Below are 13,393 nucleotides of genomic sequence, written 5' to 3' on the forward strand. Positions count from 1 at the left end.
AAGCAGGTGTTTTGCTTTTGAAAACCCCCTAGTGTTAAATTAGTTTTCAGCCACAGGTGTAACACACTTGAAAGTTTCAGTCCATGACGAGCAGCAATTTTCTGCACTGTGTGATTCAGCACTAGGATTCTCTATGAGTAGTAGTGATGTGGTATCAAAAGGGTGCGAGCACCAGTGTCTCACAAATTAGTTATCAATGGGTCACCACTGTAGAGTCAAGTACAGATAATCTTCTTCTTCTACTCTTCTTCAATATAGAATGTAGATTGTACATTATTGGAATTTTAGTGTTTCATACAGTGTAAAACTACTTTATCAACAGCTTCATCCAAGAGATTTTCACCCATGAACCTCCAGTTCTGACCACCACCCATATCACTGCCAAGAGGACTGGATTGTCTGCTTGTTTGGATTGTGACTTGTATGGTCGGAAAGGGGTGTCAAGCAGGCTCTCATGATACATAACCAACAAACATGAGAGATATTATATAATTTACTGAGGCTGTAGCATTCAATAAGCTCCATCCTCGTAGTCCCACTTTAAACCTCTTTGCTCGGTCTATGATGGACACCTTTACATAATCACTGTGCATTGACTAAGGTCAATTTCAATTGCTTTATAGTGTTCAGGCAAGTCCATACAGAGTGGTGGAGGAGCTATTTGATACTGCATGTCTTCTTAATGAATGCCAGAAACACTAGAGTCATTCTGCTTCACTTTTGCGTTGCTTGTTAAGTTGATGTTAGAAGAGCTTCTAGCCCTCTCTCACCATGACTAGCCATCACTGTAGAAAGCACTCTAATGGTTCTTCATTAAAATGCCTGTCAACCATGGTGGTGATACTCCTCTCACTAGCAATGACTGTGATAAGAGTGCAATTTCCTCTAATGTGTCTGTCACACATTAACCCCACGTCACACAAGCTTTTTTGACTCCATCTTAGCATCAAGCCTCTGTACACTTCCACAAAGCTTTTAAAGTTCTGAAGCTGCTGGCAGCACAACAAACATTAAGCCCAACCCTTTGCAGATGTAGATCACATCCCTGCACTACTTTAGCTGCTTTACAACAGTTCTTTGGGTATTGTGGTGGAGTATAAAACTGCCTGGCTCAAGCTCTATGAAGTCCAAAATGGCACCATAGCAGCAATTATAGTAAAATAGAAAGTAAAATACCACTAAAAGAGACTTTTTTGCTTAGCACAGCAAACACAACAATGAGAAGCACAACAGCATCAGCAGTTTACACCCCATGCCTAAATGAATCAATAGTCTCCACATTCAAACCAGAATCCACTTGCATGCTGCCTCAAACCAACAACTGATCTTGGCTCTTTTTTAAAAACCATGACTATGATCTTTTCACCCAATCCAAGTTTCAGTGGCCTAAAACTAACCATACTTACAACATATTGTAACTGCAATGCATGAATATAGAAGAAATAAAACATTTTTAAAAAATATTGGCATTGAACATTAAATAACGTCATCACCAAATATAATCATCAGAATTGTATAAGATCAATAGGTTTACTAGGAAAGATGCAAAAGCTTAAAGAAAATAAATCTACTGGTCAGACAGTGAAAAGGCTGATATACATAGTGTGACGCTTCAAAGCCCCCTTTCATTTATGATGGATATATGGTAACACATTCCCTTAGTTAATGAGTCTATGTGTTAAATTAACACAAATATCTAATCTGTACTCCAATGAGAAGTTGATTGATGGAAAAAATGAACACAAAGTGTGCCAGCATTACTAAATGTACATGTACTGATTGCATTACATGTACATGTATGTTAAATGTGTATGAATTGAATTGTGTGCTTTGTGTAAATTATTTGGCTATTGACATGTAGGTTGGTACTTGGTCATCATACACATGAAGATGAAAATCAATTATGTCCTAAATGAATATGTTAAACTGCATATTGAATTTGAAACTTCCATGCTGAATTTGGAAGTTGACGTAAATATTTTGGATGTCTAGATTTGATACTAGATTTGGAGGGTTAAAGACCCTGATGTGTGACTTCCAAAATCTTTATGGAACTGCATATTAATTATGGAAATACCAAATTTTACAAATTCACATCCAAGTAAAAAAGATTCCCCTCCAAATTTAAACACTGTGCTTCCACTACCATTGCCTAAAGATGAACACTTGTGACTTCCAAAAGCATTATATAGCAATAGTACATCTAGTTTTGAAACTTCCAAATTGAATAATTTAATTTCTATTCTAATACATTATTGATTGGATTTGGAAGCAGCATATTTGTTTTGGAAATTATTTAGGAGATTATTTTCAGCAATGCCCTTGATCTAGTGTTACAACAATATTTGTACTTTTCTGCAAATGAATAAATGTGTAAAGTTCACAGTAGGACTCGTATTAATCTCATAAGGCAGCAGTGACCTAAAATTGAAATGAGTTGTGTTAAAAATGTTATTGGGCTGCCATTTGTCCAACAAAGTTCTTGGTTTTGTTGTTTGAGAAAGCTGAATATCATATCTATCTCTTACTTAAATGTATGTGAATTAAATTGACACTCTACTTTCAAATATACCACAGTAAAGATTGGGTTTGGAAGCTGTATAATGGTTTTGGAAGAGTTCTGTTACCATATTTTTATCCCTAGGTCAAGAGCTTTTGTGCCAATAAACCAGGTCATAAAATGCTAAAATGGGCTGTGGCAATGAGCAATGACATATTTTGTTGTGTAGTTGCTAGGGGAAGTTAACCTTAAGGGGAGTGTTAATATTCTTTTAATGAGTAAATTACCATAGCTGTATCAAAGAATTAAAATATTTTATTTGTCACATGACAAATAAACCCGTTGATGTTTGAATCACTCTACTGCTTTCAGGTTGGAGGAAGGACAACACTTGGAAAAATGTCTATTTCTGAAGGAGTACAAGTGATTTAATCATAGTGCTTATCTTCTACTCTTGTGGAAGAAATTATTTGACCTGAAGTTACCCTTGGCTGACCAGTGAGTACTCCAGGAAGCAGGAAATTAATGTGATTGATAGGGGTTTTAATTTATTCTCTGAGTAAAAGTGAAGCCAGTGCCAGCAAATGATCATAATGATGCCCATGTTCATATTCAGAGAAATGGGCATCACTGCGGTGCCACTATTTCCTCCTCCTGTCAGGTCACATATATAAAAAGGACAATTATGAAACCCTAATTGCAGAGAATAGTCTAATGAGATTAGCAAGAGTGGAAAAAAAACGTTTAAATACTATCTATAATGTACAGTAACTAGGCCGTTGTAACACAGATATTTTCAAAATCAGGTGCGTTAAACTTTCTTTAAACAAGTACAAGGCTTAAGACAACAGGCTGCTAGCACAGTAGCATTCACCGACTTAAACTCACAGCTGTCAGAGGTAACCTGTCATTGGAAAAGATTATTGGGCAAATCTGGTATATAACTGTAGTTTAAAATACAGATACAGTACTAATACAGGACATTATTATATCATTCACCTTGACAAAAGAGCATCAGGTTTATCAGCCAGTAGTATGGAGAAACTAAAACCAAACTTATTTTTATATTAACAATGGATCAAATGGCTATGTGTAATGTGGATTGCAGATGAATTGCAAAAACCAAGGTAACAGCACAAACTCCTGGACAGTGTCTCCCCAGGTTCATGGTGTTCTTGGTTATACACACCAAAGTGATAGAAGTGGTTTCATGCAAGCTTCAGTGAGAAATTGAACCCTGCCTACTTTCAAACCTTAGATCGTGCCAGTTCTGCTCTCCATTAAAACATCACTCATTTTTCCATGTTTTGGACCTTCCATTGAGAGGTGAATCAATGTTGATAATCCAGGGTGGAGTCTACTGCACCAGAAATTACATCCAGCATGTTGACCCAGACATCAAATTCTTACAGCATTTCTACATTATGCAAAATGAATGGCAGCAGTTTTCCTAGAATCCTTTTGCTGCAAATAAGCTAGCAATGGGTGAGTTGGACCTAATGCATTTATAGTTTAATTGGCCTTGACACTTTATTGTATTTCCTTCCCACTTTGCTAATGCCCTGGGGAGCTCTGGCCCCGGCTGGTGCCTCATTGGCGAAACTTGAGCTCAATCAAGACGATAGACTCCTCCAATAAGGACCTCCTGATTGTGCCATGTCAGAGATTCTGCCTCCAAGTCGACTTTCTGAGTGGGGGAGATCGCTTTAGAAAGTAAAATATGTCGTTCAGACATGCTCATTAAGTTTGACAGGGCCACCGCTAATCACGTCTTTGGTTGACGCTGCAGTAACCGATAGCCAGCATGATGGAAGTTAGAGCTGAGGAAGTGGTGATTTTACTGCTGTTAGGACATTTTCTTCAATAGTCCTTTGATATTGTATTACTGGACTTAATTGCTGTACACTGTACAATTTCATGCAGTCAAACAAATGCATATACAGGTCTAACTATAGTTTAGACATTGATATACAGTACTACTGTAGCATGTGCTGCCCTTAAATTTGATATCTGAAGTGATTTCAAATAGTTTTTATGTATTTTATGTTATCAGGCACATAATCTGTAGGCTCATGTAATGGAGACAGAGTCAAAGCCGTCTTCCAATGTCTTTTTCATCTCTTGCCATTCTGACAAAATCAAACACATTTATTATTATCATCAGTAACCAGGGGCAGGGGCCACCCAGGAACCAAGCAACGTTCCTGACCTCGAAGAGGTCTCCCCTCTTGGCACAACCAGCTGGAACCTGCTCTGAGAAGCCCTCCAGTTAAGGGAGCAGACGACCCCATTGTGCCAGGAAATGCAAGCTAGGAGCCTAGCAACCCCTGGTGGTGCAGTCCCAGGCCCTGTCAGTTCAGATGACCATCAAGCACCTCCATAGGCCCACTCAATGGATTCAGGTGTCCCATGCTCCAGGTGTGCACCCCAATCAATCCTCAGCCACACCCCCTCACGACCAAAAGGGGGGGGATTACCTGGACCCAAAAGACAGAATGAAACACACTCTATTCGCTTCCTTAAGTGACACAAGTAAGAGACTTAAGTCTGGGCAGAGATACGTTCCTCAAGTGCGTGTTATTTTCAGCCTCAGTGCTGTTTGTTGTGAACAAAATAAAGACAATGACCAACTACAATAAAAGTCCCTCCCCCACACCTGACACTGACCCTGATCTCCCAGACAAGCTCGATGAGTTCTATGGGAGGTTTGAACAGTCTCCAGCCCCACCCTACTCTCCTCCGACCCCACTTCCACCCCCTCCATTCTTCATCCAGGAGGAGGAGGCAAGGGCCACATTCAGGAAAACAAACAAGAGGAAAGCAGCAGGCCCGGAGAGGATCAGTTCAGCTGTTCTGAACCACTGTGCAGCTCAGCTGGCCCCCACATTCACCAACATCTTAAACATCTCCCTCTGCCAGTGTACTGTACCACAGTGCTTTAAGGACTCAATCATTATTCCAGTGCCAAAATCAAACAAGATCTCCTGCCTCAACAACTTCAGACCAATTGCCCTAACATCCGTGGTCATGAAGTCGTTTGACTGCATCATTCTCTCCTACCTGAAACTATTCACCACCCCTCTGATGGATACTCACCAGTTTGCCTATTGTGCCAACAGGTCAGTTGAGGATGCTGTCAACCTAGTCCTCCATCACACACTACATCATCTGGAGTCACCCAACACCTATGCCCGCATACTATTCATTGACTTCAGCTCTGCCCTCAATACAATAAACTTGGTCAATCTTTTCAACAAACTAATGGACATGAACATTGACCCCTGCATATGCCACTGGATACAGAGCTTTCTGTGAGGAAGGAAACAGAGGGTTAAGACGGACAGCCTTTCATCTCAACCCCTGACCCTCAGCACAGTCGCCCCCCAGGGTTGCGTCCTCTCATCCTGGGTCTTCTCCCTTGGACAAATACCGCCAGCAGGTAGCCCAAGCAGTCACTTGTTGCACCGACAACAACCTCCAGCTCAACACCTCAAAAACACAGGAACGCCCCCCCTCCACATCTCTGGGAAACCCATATCTGTTTTTCTGATTGTTTTTCCTCCGACAGCTCAAGAAATTCAAAGTCAACCAGTCCCTCCTTCTTCAGTTTTACACGGCCATCATTGAAAGCATACTCACCTCATCTATAACAGTCTGGTACAGAAGCCTGGACAGTCACTCAAGAAAAAAGACTGCAGCATATAGTTAAAAAAGCATCCAAGATCATTTGCAAACCCCTCCCATCAGTTGAAACACTATATATCAAATGCACTATCAAAAAGGCAAATAAAATAATCTCTGACCCCTCTCACCCTGCTCACCACCTGTTCCAACTGATGCCCCACAGGAGGCGCTATAGATCCCTGTCTGCTAAAACATCCCGTTTCAAACACAGCTTCTTCCCCACTGCCATAAGGACCCTGCACACCCTGCAATAATCTTTGCAATAATCCCTGCCTGATGCACCTGCACTTTAAATGTCATGTCAATGTATATACTGTCTATAAATATTGTTGCATAAATTTGAGTATATTGTCTGTTGTGCCAGTCCTGTGTTAATCTGTTATCTGTTCTATGTCTGACACAGTGTTATGAGCTACCCTATGTGCTGTACCGAAAGCAAATTCCACCGACCTCGGTCGTGTGGTCATTAAACGATTGATTGATTGATTGATTGTTGCTGCTAATGATGCTGTGAAGTATTATTGTTGTTTGCTGCTTGCTTGGTTGTGTTTATCACACTCAACTGGTTTGTATTTCTTGAACTGCTTGGACCACTTTGTGTTAGCTCACCATCATGTGTGAGAACATGGGTTGCATTTTATTTGTTTATTTGTTGAAATCAGACCGTGGCCGGCGAATCAGTACATTCACATGCCACGTCTCTGACTACTAACCCCACTTGCATGTACACACACACATTTAGACTTTGACACATGCTACTCTGTAGTTAGACATGTATTGCTAAGCAACAGAGATGCTCAGCTTTGTCCAACGCCATTGTAGTGATCAGACGCACATGTTGAATGGCAGTCACCATTTATTCACAATTTGTCCAAATCTTGTGGTCACATCCACCATCTTGAGCAGAACTCTCACATGACGTTATTCATGTAAAGCAAAAGATGCTTCCACAGAAACAGCAAGGAGACAGGCAGAACCCTGGGACTCAGCCAGGTAACTAAACGTAAATGGCTTGGTGTGGGAAACAGGAACATGAACATGAGGGAGATGACAGATGCTCCTCAATCAAACGGACTAGTCTCCAATACATGGCAAGTATGAGTGTTTGTGGGTTGTTTTTTGTCCCCGAGTGCACAAACAAAATTGTCTTGCGGCACACAGTGAAAACTCCCAATGCTCCCCATCATTGAGTCTGTAGTCTCATATCAAAATATGTGTAATCATCAACAGTGCACATTCTAAGCCATCACTGCCAATAAATGTACTCTGACATAACTTCTGTATTGATTGTATGATGTGTTGAAGCTGGAGTTTGTAGCATATTACAGTACATCGCTGTAAGAAAAAAAAGAGGTGGCACATACATAAGGAAATACAACATTACGTTGTTAATCCAAAATTGCTGTAGTTACAGTATCAACACTTTTTACATTTCCAGAGTGAAGAAATGGATGAGGAGAGAGGAGACAGAAGCAAAGGAAACAGGCGGGAGGCCATAGAGGAGAAAGAGAGACATGGCGAAAGTAAAGAGCATGCAACTAATTCAAGATTTAAACAGACACAGAGGAGGAAAAGAGATAAAAACTGATTCAGAAGCAGTTGAGGAGGTGGGTGATGTTGAGACAAACCAGTAGGTCTAACTTACTGTATAGCCTAGTTTTTAAAGGCATGATGTAATTCCAAATAAATTTTCAAATGCAAGATTGGAACTTGGAATAAAAAAAACTGACAGATCTTGTCATCTGATCCTGCTTACAGGTTTCTTACATTGGTTATTTTAATAATATTGTTATAATCAGTTGAGAATCACACAAAGTTGTCTTCACATCAGTCAGTTTTGTTATGCCATCATATTCAGTGATCTATAAAAAAGACCATGTTAGTTGTGATGGATTCAAGATTGTTCCACGTTGTTATATCATACTCACAACTGGATTTTCAATTCGCTTCCAATTTGCCATTTTTTTGGATCAATTTTCAACTACCGCCACTGAAACTCAACTCTTCCTGTAGATTTTTCACCTTAAAATCCTATCGGGAAGGGGAAGGCTGGAAGACTTTTGACAACACCACTTCAGGAAGTGTTGACAGTAGCTTAAATCGATAGAAAAACAGCAATGTGGAAGTGACTGCTACTTAGTGAATTAGTCCAGTATTTCTCAACTCAGAGCAGCAGAGAGTGGTGAATATGACATCACTCTGTTTTTGTACTGATGGAATGTTGCATTCACTATAATATGACAACAAATAAACATGTAGGAAAGTTTGAGTTTGTATTGACTGAAGAACAGGGGAAATTTGGAATGAAAACCTGTCTCGGATATAGACTTGTTCCTAATAAAGGCCTGATTCTTTCTGCCGGTGAGGTAAGTACTGTAAAGCCCACTGCCAATATTTGAGACCTGTTACCTCTGATAATGTGCTGCCAAGTGTTGTCACCATATCAGTGACCCTTCCCTTTAACATCCATCACAACCCCCAGAGCTCTGGTCACCCACAACCCAGCAGGATGCAAGTCAACACAGCTCAATCATTTACCCAGTCTATGATAAACCCCATACAGGATTCAACCGGCATGATGAAACATCTGTTTTTCTACTTCCTCTTAATTTGCAAACATCCTTTAAAATTAGCTTTGGGGAAACAAGAAGCCAAATATTACAAGCAGCTAGTGAAGAGTGAGTCAGACATTTACTAATGACTAATCACCAATAAGTGAATATTTCCATTGGCCCTCAGTAAACCATATATGGCTGGTGTACAGGAGCAAGCATGTTGAAATATTACGCAACACCAATGTACAAACTAGTTCCAACAGAGTGTGTGTACCTTACTAAACTTTGTGATAAATAACATGTGTCTTCCTGCAAAGGACATGCTGTACCTCTGGTTAACTCAGAAAGTTGGCAAGATAGCTTCTGCCATGACATGCTGGTGTTTCTGTACCAATACAGATGTCTGAAGAGCATCCATCTACATCCATTAGTGGCTAATAACTGTGGCAGTGTGAGGAGATAGGAATGGAAGAATGTGATGAGTGCTGTGGGGAGACATTTTAGCTCTCCACTCATCTGAACTTTCACTGAACTCCTGTTGAGAAAAAGAAAGAGCGAGGGATTACAAACAGTGCAGAGGCTTTGTTAACTGTCATAACTGTTCCATGACAGGAAACAAGTGAGCCGAGAGGACAGACAGAGAGCTGGCGAAATATGACAACGACATGATTCAGAGCAGCGAGACTGCAGCAGGGGCCAGCGGATTCAGAAATCAACCCTCTGTAGACTCACAAATGTCTAGAGTATGGTAAACAAAGAAATTAATAAAGTGTGTAATGCTGTGTGAGTCACTGCCTGTGGGCATGCAGTGATAGCAGATGACGAACAGCTTGAGGTATAAAAATATCCCCTGTACTGCCACGTAGTATATACAGACAACCTGGGGATATTCAAAGCAGCATTCTACTTGGTTTTGCAGACATTTTAAACTAAAAATAAACTAAAAAAAATAAACCTGCATCAATTTTTCTTTTTCTCTTTTCTTTTGGCACTTTAGAGAAACACAACAAGCTTTGAACACAAAATTGTGAACACATATGAACTTTTAAAGGTCACATGGTGACCATGTTAGCAAACAGTTACCTATTTACACATCCAGCAGACACAGAGGAACATTAGCGTTCATTTGGAGTTGTGTTTCTGGTGATCTGACAAATGTACAGTGAGTCTGATATTTACTGTGCTTTTAACTTGTTTTGGTCTCCATCAACTCCTGAGAAGAATATCTGGCTATTTAGCTGCTAAATGCTAAAGCTAAATGTTCTTAAGCTAGTTGCTAGCCTTGTCTGTCTGCTGTCTGGTGCTGGACAGGTAGCCAGCGTAAAGTTTAACGGAGCCATGTCACTAAAAAAATGCTTGCTGCATCTGTAAACAACACTAATGAGAGTGGTGAGAGTGAACAAAAACAGTATGTTTTGGGCCATGGAACCAAAACAAAGAGCTGAAAGATGCTAAAACATTTCAGTTGCTGTGAAGGACTTTGGCCCAAAATAAATGCAGTTGTCCAACAAAAAAAGCTATCCTAACTCAACTTTTGTGGCAGGAAAGTCAAAATTTATCATGGCATGTCGTTGAATGACACCTTTAGGGGTGAAATGAAGGCGGGTGTGTTGTAATTCTTGTCTGTGGAAGAGGAAATAGGCATGCTGATATTTTTGCAGTTCTACTACTTGCTTGGCATTACAAGTAGCTAATGGTCCAGAATATAAAAACTTGATGGATGTTTAGATTTATATTTAGATTATGGATGAAAAAAAAAAAAGATATCTTTCTGTTTGTCATGCAGGTAGGCTAGTGGAAGCTCTGTAGATTTTTCTTGTAAAAATATATGCAGAATATATGGATGTAGATAAATAATATGACTTCATCACCTCTCAGGTCCTTTTTATTGCCCATAAAAACATGAATGAACTTGCCAGGTGATTTTGTTCTTAGCTTAGAGGGAAAAGCATATGTCATGCACCTGAATATGTCTAGAGTGTATTACAGAGTGACCAGATGTCCCAGTTTGAAGGAGAACACACAGTGTCCTAATTCATCTCTGAGATGTTCTGCATATTTCCTGACTTCAGCTGCCAATCCTCCACGAATACAAAAACAGTAATATTTTTCAATGTATCCCAGATAGCCCAACCCACACATGAACAACCACTGACTCTTCAGCATAGAAATACAGAATTATGAGCTTGTAAATCTGTCAGTCTGAACTTGTTGTGCTGGTTGCCACAACAACAAAGCAGCTGTAAGTGTTGCCTCATAGCAATCACCTACACCAATTCCTCTTGTCAAGAAACTATCAACTCTTCTGTCCGGCTGATAATCCAGCTGAGTGTACAAAATGTCTCATCAGTCTTGTTGTGGTAGATGTAAGGGAAGGTAAACTGACCTTTAGGTGAACAAACACTAACAAAAATAGATAAAACAATTGTGCCACATAATCTAATTAGTTGCTATTCTGGAGCTTTCACTCATATTACAGGATATTCATCAACAGATGCAGATTGTCCTTTTGTCATGGAATTGTAGATGTTGAACTTTCAATTTTTTCTGAACACTTTCAGGGCCTCTCATTCATGTTGACTTGAAAACTGAGGTTCAGGGTTCATTCTTGGCCTTGGATACAGTAAATTTTGAGGTGAGTTTGAGGTGAGACTATTTTGTCAACTGTTGTTTCAAGGTCAATAATGAACTTTGAACCTCAACAAACAAAGATTTTTTTCTAATCCATTCATTTACAGTTCTCCAAAATAACACAACGTTATAGACTAATTTTTTATGCTTTTCATTATGTTTTGTGGTACACAAGTTAATATTAGCTGGCAAAGATTTTAAACTGTAGTCTCCACATAAAAAATGTGAACACTGGGTAAGGGTGACTTCACTCTCTGCTACAATATATTCCTATAATGCTACAGAAATAGTGCTGGGTCATAATAATTTGTCATTTGGGGCTGCTATGCTGTGGCTGAGCCCCTGAGTATTGTAAATACTGCTGAGCAAACACAAAATGACGGATATATTTGCATTGATAGCGTCTGACATCAGAGCAGCTTGTGGAAACATGGAAAAATCCTGCCACAGGAAATCATGGATGTTACTCTGTGTACCCAACAACCTTAATCTCAGCAGATCAATGCACTAATGAGTACAGATGACTAACAGACGCACCATCCGTCTATTTTAACAGATGGTAAACAATGGTGAACTTTCAAACCAATCAATATTCCAGGCTGAAATCCATGTCAAATACACACATGGCCGATTTGAATAAAGAGCTTGACAAACTGTCAGAATACATGTCCTACAATACACGCAAAGACACATGGGCACACACAATGATAGTGTTAACAAATGGCAAATTGGCACCCAGTGCTAAATGGTTCATGCCTAAATGGTGACCATGGTTGTTTGGGCAACATCACTACATTGCTTATTGAAAGGTAATCTTGTAGGGAAAAAAACAGATTAGATTACCACCAAGTGCTTAAAAGACATAAAAAATTAAGAGTAATGTTCCATGAAAGCAACATTTTCTAACTTACCTCTATTCGTATCTAACCATGCAGACAATTTTGGTTTTATATGCCCAGATTTTGATACACCCACTGCTGAGATTTACTGTATGCCACAGCCCCAGTAAAATGGTGGTGAATGACATTTTGTTTGTGATGCTCTAAGCATCAAAAAATGACATTAGAATACCATCACGTTTCTCTCAAGAAGTAATGTCCCAGTTACTACTACTTTGAAGCTTTGAGCACCACAAACAAAGTGCAAGCAGAGCAGTGTAAGCAGACGGCTTGGCAGAAAATATCTCAAAACCTCGACTGATCCTCATGCCATTCCACGTCCAATTAAAAGGAATTTTCAAAATAGAGACAAAATGATTCAATATGTTTTTTATGTCCCATGTCTTTGTTAAATACACAGTCATTCAGTAGAAACTAACTGATTCTGCTTTGCTGTGAATAATTTCAACAAAATCTCAAATCCAACATAGCGCTGTGAATAGAGTAGAGGTGCAGAAAGCATGACAGTCCCATACAAATAACACCAGATGGCATTTGATTGCCTGGCACTCTGATAGTACCATTACCTACCAATAATCAATTGCTAGTTACATAATGAAACAGAAGGGCTGCTATTAGACACAGTGACACCAGAGTCCACGTGTTTGTTTTAGATTGCAGAATCTTTCCCAGAACACCAATCCATAAGTAGTACTGGAAACTGTTTCAGTGTTTATATGTGAGCAATTTAACATCCGTCACTTTATCTTCATAGCACTAGCAAATTCCTCAGTCAGTAATGCTTTGCTCACACAGGACATAAAACAGCTGTATACTGTAGTATTGGCAGCTTGAAGAGAGCTTCATGGAGAAAAGTCAACAACAGCTTCCTAATAAATCATTGGCAGAAGTTCTCCTCACGGCTTTCACATGTTTTTCAAATAATAAATTAGACAAAACATAGTCCGTGCTTAATCTTCACTAACTTTTAAATCATTATGGCTCCTCAAAATGTTTTCATGAGAATCAAGAGTTTTGACAAGCAGCAACAACCATGACTGAGTACTGAAGACAAGCTTTGTGAAGACAACATTTGGATTTCATGTTTCCAGTAATTACTGTGACACGGGAGTGAGGAGTAAACC

This window comes from Thunnus albacares, chromosome 6 (genome assembly GCF_914725855.1).
Source record: "Thunnus albacares chromosome 6, fThuAlb1.1, whole genome shotgun sequence".
In the NCBI taxonomy this organism is placed as follows: Eukaryota; Metazoa; Chordata; class Actinopteri; order Scombriformes; family Scombridae; genus Thunnus; species Thunnus albacares.